Source organism: Monodelphis domestica, chromosome 2 (genome assembly GCF_027887165.1).
Source record: "Monodelphis domestica isolate mMonDom1 chromosome 2, mMonDom1.pri, whole genome shotgun sequence".
In the NCBI taxonomy this organism is placed as follows: Eukaryota; Metazoa; Chordata; class Mammalia; order Didelphimorphia; family Didelphidae; genus Monodelphis; species Monodelphis domestica.
In genome coordinates this window covers 528612526-528626241 of record NC_077228.1, presented here as the reverse complement: position 1 = coordinate 528626241, position 13716 = coordinate 528612526, and the positions used below count along the sequence as shown (strand labels likewise).

General features: G+C 43.4%; 1 protein-coding gene across 8 annotated transcripts in view; it reads left to right on the top strand.

Annotated features, from left to right (window-relative positions):
* The window catches only part of MAP3K13 (mitogen-activated protein kinase kinase kinase 13), a 210427-nt gene that overhangs the window by 158670 nt on the left and 38041 nt on the right, over positions 1 to 13716 (top strand). Inside the window, exon 1 of one of the 8 annotated variants that reach the window (XM_056819878.1) lies at positions 11455 to 13684. The exons of the other annotated variants lie outside the window; for them this stretch is intronic. The gene's annotated coding sequence lies outside the window, so the exon portion shown is untranslated. Of the gene's footprint in view, positions 1 to 11454; positions 13685 to 13716 lie in introns of those variants that run through there. 8 annotated transcript variants of the gene reach the window in all.

The following is a 13716-nucleotide window of genomic DNA, read 5'->3' as shown; positions in this document are numbered from 1 at the left end:
TTAAATATGGGCTAGATGACATGGCTCTGGGTTGGAGGCAGGGATTCCCATGTTTCTCTGAAGGCTTGATGCTGCCGAGTAACCGTTTTCTGTATTATTAAATGGGCAAGGAATTTGCAGCATTAATTAACCCCATTGCTGACCATAAGATTGGGAAGGATTCTGGGACAGTTAGCATCTAGGATTTGGAACTGAGAGGGACTGCAGAGGTTAGCCAATCAAAATGAAGGTGCTCTTAGGAGTACTGAGCTGGTGGCTGAGGGTCCTGCATACTTTATCACAGATGTTAATACCTGTTAGTTACCGAGCTCTGTTCTGTGTTGGGCACTGAGTCACATAAGGATCATGCTAGTTGGGATGATAATGAGGATGATGGTGGTGATGTCGATGATGGCTAGGGAGGCTACACGGCATACTGGATACAGAGCTGGCCTCTGGCATATGCTATCTATTCACCTCCCCAAGTAATCCTGGGGATGTTAGGTTACTCTTCAAGACAAAAGAGTTACCAGTTTACATCAGGAAAGGGGGTTCTACTTTCCATTGAATGAAATAGCAACCAAAACGAAATAAATAATGATTCTGTTGCACGGCACTTTCATTTGTTTCTCATTAGAGTCTCACAATAGTTCCAGAAGGAGGTAAACATCCCCATTTTGCTGAGGAGGAAACTAACTGAGGTACAGGACTTGCCCATGGTCACACAGCTAGTTAGTATTTGAAGTAGGAGCTCAACTCAACTCTTCTGACCATAGATTCATGATTCTTGCTCTCATGGAGCTTAGAGTCTAGGAGGTGGGCCCAACCCAAACACAAGCAGATCCTAACATACCGAGATATACAAAATAGCATTCAGTATGTGTACTGGAGAGTTACAAAATTCTGGGTGTTTTATAAGGATAGAAAGATCATTAGAGCCTAGGGGAAAACAGGGAAAGCCTCTTGGAGAAGGTGGCACAAACACAAAGGGAGAGAGATTGAAGAGGGAGGCAAGATGTAGCTGGAGGGAGGACATGAGAACAGAATAGGGGGGCTCTGAGAACCTGGGGAGAGAGGAAGAGGCTGATCAGTTTAAGATCTGTGCTCAGAAGATCTCACTAAGGAGCATAACCTCCAGAGTGAGGGAGATATTCATCACCAGTGCCTTGTCAGACCATAGCTGGAGTATTTCATCAGCTTCTGGGAAGAACATTGGAAAAGGAAGCATGGACGGGAGGGAAGTAGTGAGGATGGTGAAGGGTTGTGGACTGTACTCCATGAGCATCCACTGAAAAATCTGGGAATGTTTAATGTAGAGAAGAACAAACTGAGGCAGGGAGGGATAATGAGGGCTGTGTTCAAATATTCAAGGGCTGGCATGTTGAAGAAGAATTACCTTTGTTCTGTTTGGCCCCAGAGGAGAAAAGGAGAAGTTAGGGGAAGGAGGGGTGCATTGCAGAGAGCCAGACTTGGGATTGATTGTCAGAAAACACTACTTTTCTTAAAGTGGAATGAGCTGCCTCAAGAAGCAGTGAGTTTCCCCCTCCCCAGAGGTGTACAAATAGAGGGTGGGAAGCCATTCACTGCATAGACAAGACTCCTGTTCAGGCACTGGTTGGACTGAGTGAACTTTGAGATCTCTTCTAACTCTAGAGTTTGTGATTCTGTAGGAGAGACTGAGGGGAGAAGGCTGTCCAAGTTGGAGTGTGGTACTATTTGTTCAGAAAAGTCTGTGGATCATATCCTGGATCCTCCTTGGGTTTGTTCAATGTTTTAGTTGAGTTGTTAAGTTAGGAGGTGAATGAAGTCTTACAAACAGCTCTGTGTGACTTGGAAGTGGCAGTGAGGAAAACCCTCATTGCCCAGAGCATTTCCAGAAGGCCATTCAAAGTCCCCGACAAGCCCAAAGGGTGCTAAAAGACTGTCTGCCCTTTGATCCAGCCATAGCACTGCTGGGTCTGTACCCCAGAGATAATAAGGAAAAAGACTTGTTCAAGAATATTCATAGCTGCGCTCTTTGTGGTGACCAAAATTGGAAAATGAGGGGCTGCCCTTCCATTGGGGAATGGCTGAACAAATGGTGGTATATGTTGGTGATGGAATACTATTGTGCTCAAAGGAAACTGGAGGGATTCCATGTGAACTGGAACGACCTCCAGGAATGGATGCAGAGTGAAAAGAGCAGAACCAGGAGAACATTGTACACAGAGACAGATACATTGTAGCATAATTGAATGTAATGGATTTCGCTATTGGTAGCAATGCAATGATCTAGAACAATTCAGAGGGACTTATGAGAAAGATGCTATCCACATTCAGAGGAAAAACTGTGGGAGTAGAAACACAGAAGAAAAACAACTGCTTGATCATATGAGTCGATGGGGATATGATTGGGGATCTTGACTTTAAACGATCAGCCCAGTGCAAACATCAATAATATGGAAATAGGTTTTGATCAGGGACACATGTAAAACTCAGTGGAATTGCGTGTCGGCTACAGGAAGGGTAGGGGGAGGGGAGGGAAAGAACACGATTCTTGTAACCATAGAAAAATATTCTAAATGGACTAATTAGATAAAATTTAAAAAGTAAAAGTAAAAAAAAAAGTCCCAGGCAAGCAACCTTAGGTTTCCAGAAGGTTCCTGATGGTTCAGAACAAACAACCAGGCCTTGGCTTGTAACAGGGAGTAGCTTATATTCATATAGACCTCCTAGGTCCCTTGAGGAACTTGTTCATCTTGCCCTGTGGAAGCCATCCAGCTTAGCACCAGCTATTGGGATACAGTCAAAATGTCTCTAGTTTGAGCCTCTGGGTGGAAGGGAAGGCTGGAGTCATGGAGTCCATGTGGCTCAAAACGCATTTAGACAATCCATTTCTCCCTTCTCTCTCTCTTTTTTTTTTAAACCCTTACCTTCCTTCTTGGAGTCATTACTGTGTATTGGCTCCAAGGCAGAAGAGTGGTAAGGGCTAGGCAATGGGGGTCAAGTGACTTGCCCAGGGTTACCCAGCTAGGAAGTGTCTGAGACAAGATTTGAACCCAGGATCTCCCGTCTCTAGGCCTGGCTCTCCATCCACTGAGCTACCCAGCTGCCCCCTTCTCCCTTCTCTTAATGAATTCTTTGATACCCACATTTCACTTCTATAATGTGTTTTCTCTTTTGTACTCAGTAGTTTACTTTGAGTACAGTTGGTACTGTGCTGAGCCCTCTAAGGTTAGGTCCAGAGAAAGCATGGGAAACTCTGCCCCAAAGACAGATGGGATTCTTGCCACCAGCCACTGACTTTCTATTCCCTTTCCCATACTGCCTCTCTTCATAAGATGATTGATGTTTAAGATGAGATTTTCTGATAGGCAGTAGTTACAGATTCTTGAAAGGATTGGGCAGTTTTCCAAATGTAATCCTCTCCCTCTCTCTCCTCCTCTTCACTTCTTGATTCAGTTTATGATTTGTTTGCAATGGCCAGTCCAAGATATTTGTCTTGATGGATTAGCTCCACGGACTTTGTTCCAGCACCACATGACAATCTGCACAATAAACATTGTTCATCCACTTGACTTCTCCTGTGTGGATGTCTTTTCTGAACTCTCTTCAATGGCCATGGATTCCCTTGAGGAAGCTGTGAGGTATCCCAGGACCTGGTGCATTCAGCCCTTTAGATTTCAGTCTACTTTAGGCTGCTAGATGACACAGTGGATAAAGCATGCCACCCCAAGTTCGAATACAGCAACTCTAAAATGGAGATAACAAGAGCACCTCCTTCCCAGAGTTTTGAAGATCAAATGCGATCATATTTTTAAAAAGCACTTTGCAAACCTTTACATGTTTTTTAATTTTAATTCTTTTTATTTTTAATTTACATGTTGAAGCAATTAAAAAATTATTTTATTGTTTTCTGACATCCTGCAATCCAAACCCTCTTCTTCTCCTCCCCTCTCCTGAGACAGTAAATAATCTGATAGAGGTTATTCCAGTGTTGTCATGCAATGCATATTTCCATGTTTTTCATGACATGAAAGAAAAATATATTACACATGCAAGACAAAACTCATCAAGGATATAAGGCGAAGAATGGTTGATTTGATCAGTACTCAGATTCTAACCATTCCTTCTATGGCTATGAAATCCTCCTAGTATTCTTTTCATTTATTATTTTGGACGTTGTGCCAGTCACCCGGTATGGACCTTTGATGAGGTCTTTCTTTCATACAATTATCCAGTTTACCCAGAAGATCATTAGACAAAGGTGGTATTTAAGTGAGCAAAAATCTTCTTCCCTGAGGCAGGGTGTTCTTGTGATAAGCAGGTTATTCCTTTTGTGTAAGAGAGTAGTACCAAAAACTATGAAAAATGAGGTTTTTCTCCTGAGAATGAAGCATTTAAATCTTCTTAAATGGTCACGTGGATGACATCCCTGTTGAAAGGTAATTGAGAACTGGATCTTTGAAATGTTTCAGCCCCCATTAAGCAAGGGAAAAGACAGCAAAAAGAAAGCCAACAAAGTCACCACAGATGATGGCCCCAACGAGCCCATCGCTGGCAGAATCAAACCCTTTCCACAGAGCAAAGGTATGTGGATCAAAGACTGATAGGGAAGAGCGCTGGAAAGGGCCTCAGAGATCATCTGGTTCAAGCCCGCTCATTTTATTTTATTTATTTTATTTTTTTTAAACCCTTACCTTCTGTCTTGGAGTCAATACTGTGTATTGGCTCCAAGGCAGAAGAGTGGTAAGGGCTAGGCAATGGAGGTCAAGTGACTTGCCCAGGGTCACACAGCTGGGAGGTGTCTGAGGCCAGATTTGAACCTAGGACCTCCCGTCTCTAGGACTGGCTCTCAATCCACTGAGCTACCCAGCTGCCCCCAGCCCGCTCATTTTATAGAGGAAGAAATTATAGCCAGGGAACAGGAAATGACTCCCCAGGTCACCCAAAGTCAGAGCACCTGAATTATAGAGGACCTTCCATGCTAAGTGAAGGATTCTGCATTTTATCTTAGCAGAGTTAGGGAGCTGCTGGACTGGAGCACTTAGATTGGGAGAATGGGGAGCTCAGATCAGTGCTGGAGGAAGTGGCCGAAAAGTCACTGTGCCACCAGGGCAGTCTAAGCTCACCTCCAGTGGGATTGCATTTCTCAGTTAGCACTTGATAGGGTCAAACACTCCCTAGTTGAGTTGGTTGGCTGTTTGCTCCCTCTTACAGGGCTGAGCAAAGTCATTGATCATGTTTAATTACAGAAGGCAATCAAGGATGAAGGCTTGACTTGATACCCTAATAATTTGTCTTTTCATTATTTATGTCCTTGGGAAGCTTTTAGCTGCCCGAAGTTTGCTTTAGACCTGACATGCTGGCAGGAATTGGAGCCAAACCAAAACTGGCTTTCTGGACACCCCCAGACCTCCTCCCAAAATGTGGGATGAGCCACGTTCTTAAAGGTGGGGAGAATGAGCTGTGTTGTCCAGGAAGCCACGTTTTGTGAGCTGCCCACACCTTCAGAGGGTGAGAGAGAGAAAAGAGACACAGACAGACAGACAGACAGACAGACAGACAGACAGACAGACAGACAGAGAGGAGGGAGGAATAGCTTTTCTGGTTTACAAGATCAGTCATTCAAAAAACAGTGTATGGGAAATAAGAACATAAATAGAAGCAGTGAGTAAAGAGACCAAATCATGGTATAGGAAGATGGTGAACATGGGCTCATCAATCTAAGGTCAGAGGGGACCTCTGAAATCACTGACCCCTTGTTACAGATAGGGAAACTGAGGCCCTGGAAAGGTTAAGTGGCTTTGAATCATAGCTTTACGGATTTCTAGCTAAAAGGGGCCTGAGACCAAATAGTCTAGCCCCATCGTTTTATAATGAGGAAACTGTGTGACTAGGAAGTTAAGCAATTTGCTCATGGTCGCGTAGTGAGACAAAGAGGCCTCCGAGTCCAAAGTCAGTGCTTGTTTTACTATATCATGCATATACATACATGTAGATGAATAGATAGATCATCCAGCACCTCATAAATGCATTTCCCATACACGCTATGGTAGTCCTTGGTAACATAGAAGCAAAACCAAAATGGACTCTCTGGGAGAGGCGCCGGCCACACTCTACAAAACTCCCTGAGCCTGGGTTCATTTAACAGCTGCCTGGCTCTTGGATTGTTCAGTTATCTTTTAAGAACCAACCTAGGGCTGTGGTCAGTCTTGTGCCCAGTCGATGGGCAATTTCTAGTTCAATCAAGGGACCTCGATGACACTGGAGTAAAAGGACAGGCAACCACTGGCCCAAGACCAGCTATCCAGCCTGTAATATTTACACACAAACCCACCAGAAATCATGGGTTGAGTCCTCAGAAACATGACCTCAATCGAAACATCCCTTTAAGGTACAGCTGAGTTCTACCTTTTCAGCGAAGCCTGCCTTGACCTTTACCTTCTCTACCTCCCATTCATTTACTTTTGTTTAACCCTTAATTTTTGTCTTGGTAACAATTCTAAGAAAGAAGGACAAGGACTAGGCAATTGGGTTAAGTGATTTGCCATGAGTCACACAGCAGGAAGTGTCTGAAGTCAGATTTGAACTCAGGTCTTCCCAATTTCAGACCTGGTACTCTATCCACTGTGCCACCTAGCTGCTTCTAATCTACTTATTTTTGCATGTATTGTGCCCCCCTCCCCCTGTAAGGTCTCCAAGGTCAAAAATTGCTTCATTCTGGATATTTTTTATCTCCATAGCTCCTTGTTCATGGCAGGCTATTAGCAAAAAATAATTTTCTAAGTTTTATTGACATTTTTTTAACATCACAGTAGTTTCCTCTATTATCTTCCTCTTTCCTCTCACAGAGAGCTATCCCAATTAACAAATCAAATAAGAGAGGAAAAAATCAGCACAACTGATCAATACGTTAAAAAAAGTCCGAAAATGTGAGCATTGTGCACCATTTGTGGACCTCTTGCCTCTGCAAAAGGGTGGAGTTGGAGTGTCTTCTCATTGCTTTATAGTTTTGAAACATTCACATTTGCTTTGTGTGTGTGTGTGTGTGTGTGTGTGTGTGTGGTTCTTTTTTCCGTTTACATTGTTGTGTTCATTGTATATATTATTTTCTTGGCCCTGCTTACTTCCCTCTGCATCTGTCCAAACTTCACTGTATTCATTTCTTTCAGTTCAAGAATATTTCTTTTGTTTGGCCGTTTCTCCATCAATGGGGACCTACTTTGTTCCAGTTCTTTGCTATCCCAAGAAGTGTTGCCATAAATATTTTTGTATATATGGAGATTTCATTATCAATGGCTTCCTTCAGGTATAAGCCTAGACATTTGAATCACTTTGTTTTCATAATGCCAGATTTCTTTCCAAAATGGTTCTCCCAATTCATAGTTTCACCAACAATGCATAAGTGCCTATTTTTTCATAATCCCTCCAGCCGTGGTTCCCATCTTTTGTCCAGTTTGCTAATTGGCAGCTTAGGGGATGAAACCTCAAGGTTGTTTCTATTTGCATTTCTCTTATTGGTGATTTGGAGCAGTTTGTAATTCTTTTGAGGAGTCTTTGTTCATATCTTTTGGCCACTTATGTCCTGAGAAATAGCTGCCCAGTAGATTCTAAAGTGTTTGTCAAATTGAATTAGGCCTTCCTCCAACTCCACCCCCATGGCAAATAGGCCACAGCCCATCCAGCCATGCCAGCCTTCTCCAGGAAGCGTTCTTTGTGTCTTCCCTTTCCAGTAAGGCCCAGCCCAGGAGCCCGAAAGATCCTTTAAGCTCAATTCAGTTTAATGTAATTCAACAAACTATGATCAAGTGCATCACAGAGTGCTATATAGGTATGCAGATAGAGCCTGGCCATCAGAGACTCTAGACCCAAGTAGTCTGGGGATACTTTCTGGGACTTTATCCCTTTTTTGGCTTGTACTCCCCATCTAAGAAATCTGGGAAAGTGTATGTATTCTGTATCCGCTATCCTGAGACTTACCTGAAAGCCCAGGGTGTAGATTTCAAAGGGAAAACTATCAAGAGGATGCTAAGAAGCCCGAGATCCCCTTGCATGAGTTTCCATTAAGCTAGCAATCCCTTAGGCCAGTTGGAGAGTTGGAGGCCTTCTGTGGTGAAGGTTTCCCACCCCCCACAAGTCCTGGCTTGTTCCTGCTTCTCTTCCCTACCTCTCCCCCATTCCTCACAGCTCCATAACATGGGCATCCAGTCTACCAGTTCTTAAACCAGGTGTGAGAGAATTCCCAGAAGTCTCCATTCTTTCCATCCCCTTCCCATATAAGAGAAGATTACGTAATCCTCTTTTCTTCCAGTTGCCCTTGCTCTCATCTCTAATCTCCACTCCCACCCATAGCCATGTAGATATTTAGGCAACAACACCATTTATTTTAGAAGTAGGAAAAAGGGGTCCGGACCATCCAAGTGACACCAAATTAAAAAAAAATATGGCCTTTAACTTCATGAAACTGATGGTCTGGTGGGCCAAAACCTGAGTCAGGCTGTTGTGAAGGAAATGTCAGACCAGCCTCTGGTCAACCAGTCATGCATGTTTATTGTGCCCTGAAGCAAACATGGCCTTGCAAGAGAGGGAGACTCCACCTGCCTGCCTTATTTGGAGACTTTGCCTTTCATATGCCCCTCCAGAAGGGTTCCTTTGTCAGGTCCGAGGGTGAATCTCCTTCCTTAGGCCAAATTATTAGAGTTCCAAAGAGGCTTCTTCCAAGTAAAGAGAGGAGGGGAGTGCCTTGACCTACCCAAGACTCTTAACCAGCTAGATAGCTCAGCAACCAGCTTGCCCACTAAGCTTCTTTTTTTTTTTTTTAAACCCTCACCTTCTGTCTTGGAGTCAATACTGAGTATTGGCTCCAAGGCAGAAGAGTGGTAAGGGCTAGGCAATGGGGGTCAAGTGACTTGCCCAGGGTCACCCAGCTGGGAAGTGGCTGAGGCCAGATTTGAACCCAGGACCTCCCATCTCTAGGGCTGGCTCTCCATCCACTGAGCTACCCAGCTGCCCCCTTGCCCACTAAGCTTCTTAACCTCCTGGATATCCCTCATGGAGAACTCAGCAATCAAGATTGGTCATTTATAAAATTTAAATTAATTTTTTGGGTTATTTTGTACTTGACAAACAACATCAAACACAAATCCTTCCATGAAGAAGATTATACAGGAAACCATGAATTTCTGCTTGCCTTGTAAAAGAATATTCTAAATTCAATATGGTTTAAAACTGTCTTGCTCATCTATAGCTTCTTCAGAATTTCCTTTTGCCCTCTTCTTTTTTTAAAAATTATTGTGTCCTTTTTTTCTTGCATGGCACCCATCCTCCTTGCATATCTCCCCACCCATTTAAAAAAATCTCCCTTATAAGAAGAAATAGGTATAGTCAAGCAAAACAAGTCCACACACTGGCCCAGTGCTTCATCCCCCACTGCTGTCTGATGGCAGATCACACGCGTCATCCGAAGACTGCACGGGCTTGTTTATTGCTTTGATCAGATTCTGCAGTCTTCCAGGGTTGTTTTTACATCTTTACATACATTGCTGTAGCATTGTACAAACCCTTCCCCAACGCTGCCCACTTTGCTCTGCGCCAATTTAATTTGTTTTTCCAGGTTTCTCTGAATACGTCCTTCTCATTTCACATCACATAATGCGATTCGGCTCTATTCATCTACTGTAATTTGTCCAACCATTTCTCCGTTGATGGGCACCTGTATAGTTTCCAATTCTTTACTATGCTAAAAGGTGCTGCTGTAACCCTAGCTGGGTCTCTCTCTTGAATAATTCAGCATTCATTTTGCCCACCAGCTTCCTTAGCAGCTGGGTCTCCCTCTGGGATAACTCAGCAATCAGCTTGTCTGCTAAGCTTCTTATCGTAGCATCCAATTTCCCATGTCCAAGGCAGCTTGTTAACTCTTGACTGGCTTTACCTTCTTGCCCTCCCGTGCCTGCTTTCTGGGGCTTCCTCCTCCTTTCGATCACAATGTTTTAGGTCGCTCCTCACTCCAGAATGGATATAAACTGCCCCCGTTCTCTCTTGGTCCTTGTGGCCTCCTGAGCTCCTAAAGGAATTAACTATGTTTCACGGATCTTTCTCTGCCCTACAACATTGAACAGTTACTACTTCGGACCTAATTTGTTATTCTGTAGAATCATGGAAATCAACTAGTTCTTGTTTAAGAGATCATTATCAACTTTCTTGAAAGTTGAGGAAACTGAAGCCCATAAGGAGATTAAGATGCTTGTTCAGGGGCAGCTGGGTGGCCTAGTGGATAGAAAGCCAGACCTAGAGATGGGAGGTCCTGGATTCAAATTTGGCCACAGACACTTCCTAGCTATGTGACCCTGTGCAAGTCATTTGACTCCAGTTGCCTACCCCTGACGCACTCTCCCTTGGAATCAATACACGGTATTGATTCCAAGATGAAAGATAAAAGGTTTTTTGTTTTTCATAAGAGAGAAAGACTTGTTCAATGTCACACAGGTGAAAATTAGTAATCAGGATTCAACCGTGAGTCCTCTGACTCAAGCCTTTCCAGGACGCAGATAATTCTTCTGAGAATATTCTTTTTGGTAGAATTATCAGGCACATTCGTTATTGGAAATATGCCAATAATATTTGACATTTTTCTGTTTTTATTTTCTTCCATTGGGAACATTCCCTTTTTCTTTTTGGTTTCCCCTAAACAAAACTAGAATGGGGTTTGGGTGGACAGTTCTGTCCTGGGATGATCTTTATATCATATGACCACAGGCAAGGCAGGAGGCAGCCTGGTTCAGTGGAAAGAGCTCAGGATTCAGAAGCCAAAGAACTTGCTTGGACTCCCAGCTCCCCCAATTACTTCCCATGTGATCTTGGGCAAGTGACCTGTAAAAGGACAGGCTTGATCTGCAGCTCCTGTCACCTCAGTTTACCCAATCACAAGATGGGCGTAAAGCCCTGTGGATTCAGGACATTTCTAAAAGTTTAGATCTTGATGAAAGAATATGGCATGGATTCCAAGCAGATAAAGGAACATGTTCTATTGGTAGATGTTCTGATCCTCTGTTTGAAATGTCTCTCGTAAGGCTGGCTGTGAGATATATTGCTGGAAGGAAATCCAAGTAGATGAGAACATGAAGTCTTTTGTATTTGGATCAGAATATCAAGGAATCCATGTAATTCAGTTATTCATGACTAGGCAAGACAGTGCCCCAGAGAGAAATTTAGTGTGACAGAGCAGCATAGAAAAGATCTGGGAAGAATAACGCCAGGCTTCAGCTTTAATCTGACTCTGTTTAGATGAGAAGTTCCATTGGGGGAGAGCATCAAAATGGCCCGAGTTTTATTCATTTCATCAATATTGTAATTGTAACCTCTGGAATCACAGCCATATTCCATCAGCACATACTAACACGGTGTATATATATATGTACATCTATATATATATAATTAATGTAACATAACTAAATATAAGATAATATAGTTATATATAATATAAATATGTTAAAATGCACATAATAAAATGCCTTGGATTCAGATGAAAAAAATGGGAATTAGAGGACATCTGGTGACACTGTATCTACTCTTCTTCCTCTCTGTGATCCTGGAGGGTAGCCAAGGTGGCTGGCAAAATGCCAGTGTGACCCAGGGAGCAGACAGCTGCTGCTCCCCTTCCTCCTCCCTATTAACTCTGCTGAAGAAGGGCTAGAAGTTCTGAATACAGTACCTTGAGGGACCAAGTGGCATTAAATGACACATTACCTTGTTATTTGGATGAAAATATCTTTCAAAGTGAAATGATGATGAAACGTTTATGATAATCATTTGGATTCAAAGTACATTCACGCAGATGAGAGAAATTATTGTAAAATTAAAAATTATTTTAAAATTCACTTGACGTGGTTCTTCTATTACGTCTTCATGGCTTATAGGAAGCCATCTTGTCCAACCTCCACATTTTACAAGTGGGGAAATAGAGGCTCAGAAAAGTTAACTGCTTGGTCCATGTCACCCAGGCAGTATGTGTGAGAAATGCAGTGTGAAACCATGTCTCTGCCTTGAGTTGGCAGCCAGTCTTTCTTTAAAAAAAAAATAAATTCTGAACATCCCAAATAAAATAATCCCTTTTCCATACAGTGTAGAAGGGAATATGATCACACAGGAGACTGTGAATCTCTCTTATACTGAGCTTGCTTTCCTCTTTTGGTATATAATGAATTCCACATGTCACTTCCAATGCTGGCCTTAGAGATGAATAAATGCTTCAAGTCTGACTTGCCTCATTTTAAAGATGAGGGAATGGGATTAGGGCACTCAGGGGATAGAGTACCAGACCTAGAGTCAACAAGGCTCACCTTCCTGAGTTCAAATCTGGCCTCAGACATTTACTAGTTATGTGACCTTGGACAAATCTCATCCCCTCTTGGACTCGGTTTCTTCATCTGTCAAATGAGCCAGAGAAGGAAACTGCAAACTACTTCAGGATCAAAATGGGATCACACAGTCAGATACAACTCAACAACAACAAAGCAGATGAGAGAACTGGGGCCTGAGAGCAAAGAGACTTAGCATTACCAAACTTAGAGGCAGAAGGGACCTTGGAGATGACCTAATCCAACCCCTCTCCTTTTACACACAAGGAGCCTGAGGCCAAAGAACCATAAATGCCCCCTTGATCTTGCAGTTCGTGTCCAGTGTCCAAGCCTGGATCCGAACCCAGCTCTCCTGAGCTCTCCATACTAGTGAGAAAGATGGAAAACCTAAAAGCTGCAAGTGATAGAATGAAGAAAAAGGCCCTGTCCACTTGAGATGCAGTGAGAAGAAGGAAAGTACTGGTTTCTCTCTCAACTTCACTTCCACTCAGAACTGAACTCTGTGTTCTGTTCAGGATTTCACAATTTAGGAGGGACATTAGTAGTCTGGAGGGCGTCCAGAAGAGGGCAGCCAGGATTAGTTGAAGAAGCTGGGAATGTTTAGCCCTGAGAAGAGAAGCCTCAGTAAGGGTAGGATGGGTATCTTCAAGAATTTGAAGGCTTTTCCCATGGAACAGGGAAGTCCATTTATTTGGTTAGTCACAGGCCAGAATGGAGAACAGTGAAAGGGAAGGGGAACTTCAAAGAGGCAGATTTGGGTTTGATGAAGGAAAAAACTTCCCTAAGAGCTGGAGCTCCCACAAATGGGGATGGGCTGCCTTGAGGGCTTGTGAGTTTTCCAGCAAAATCTAGAGGACCATCAGTCTGGTGTGTTGTTGAGTGTTGGCCTGGAAGGCACCTGACTGCGGCTGGGAAATGGGAGCTAGCCAGGGTGCTGAAGTTCCTTCAACCTTTTCCTGCTTCCTTCCTCATTCTGCATCAAGGACATGAAGATGTAGGTAGAAATAAGGCTTTTTCCTCCTCCCCCCATGAACGTGGAAGTCAGCACCAGTCATATCTGACTACAGACTAGGGCGCAGCCTTTTCTTTGTCCTGATCCCTCTCAGGGAGCTCCGGTGAGACTGTTCCTGAGCAAGTTTGAACACAGTAGCCTTCAGCCTCCCCTCTGGCTGAGTTATGGTCTGTAACAAAGCTCATAGGCTTGTTTTCATTCCCCTTTGCCTCCTGCCTCTGTATCCTTACCAGCTCTTCTTTGGTGGTGGTCCTTCAATTCAATATGGCACGCATGACGCAATGGAAAGAAAACTGGATTTGGAGTTAGAGAAACTGGATCCATACCTGCCACTCGCTTTCGGGTTCTTTGTGAGGTGAGGGGTTGGAGGAACAGACTCCGAAGGGG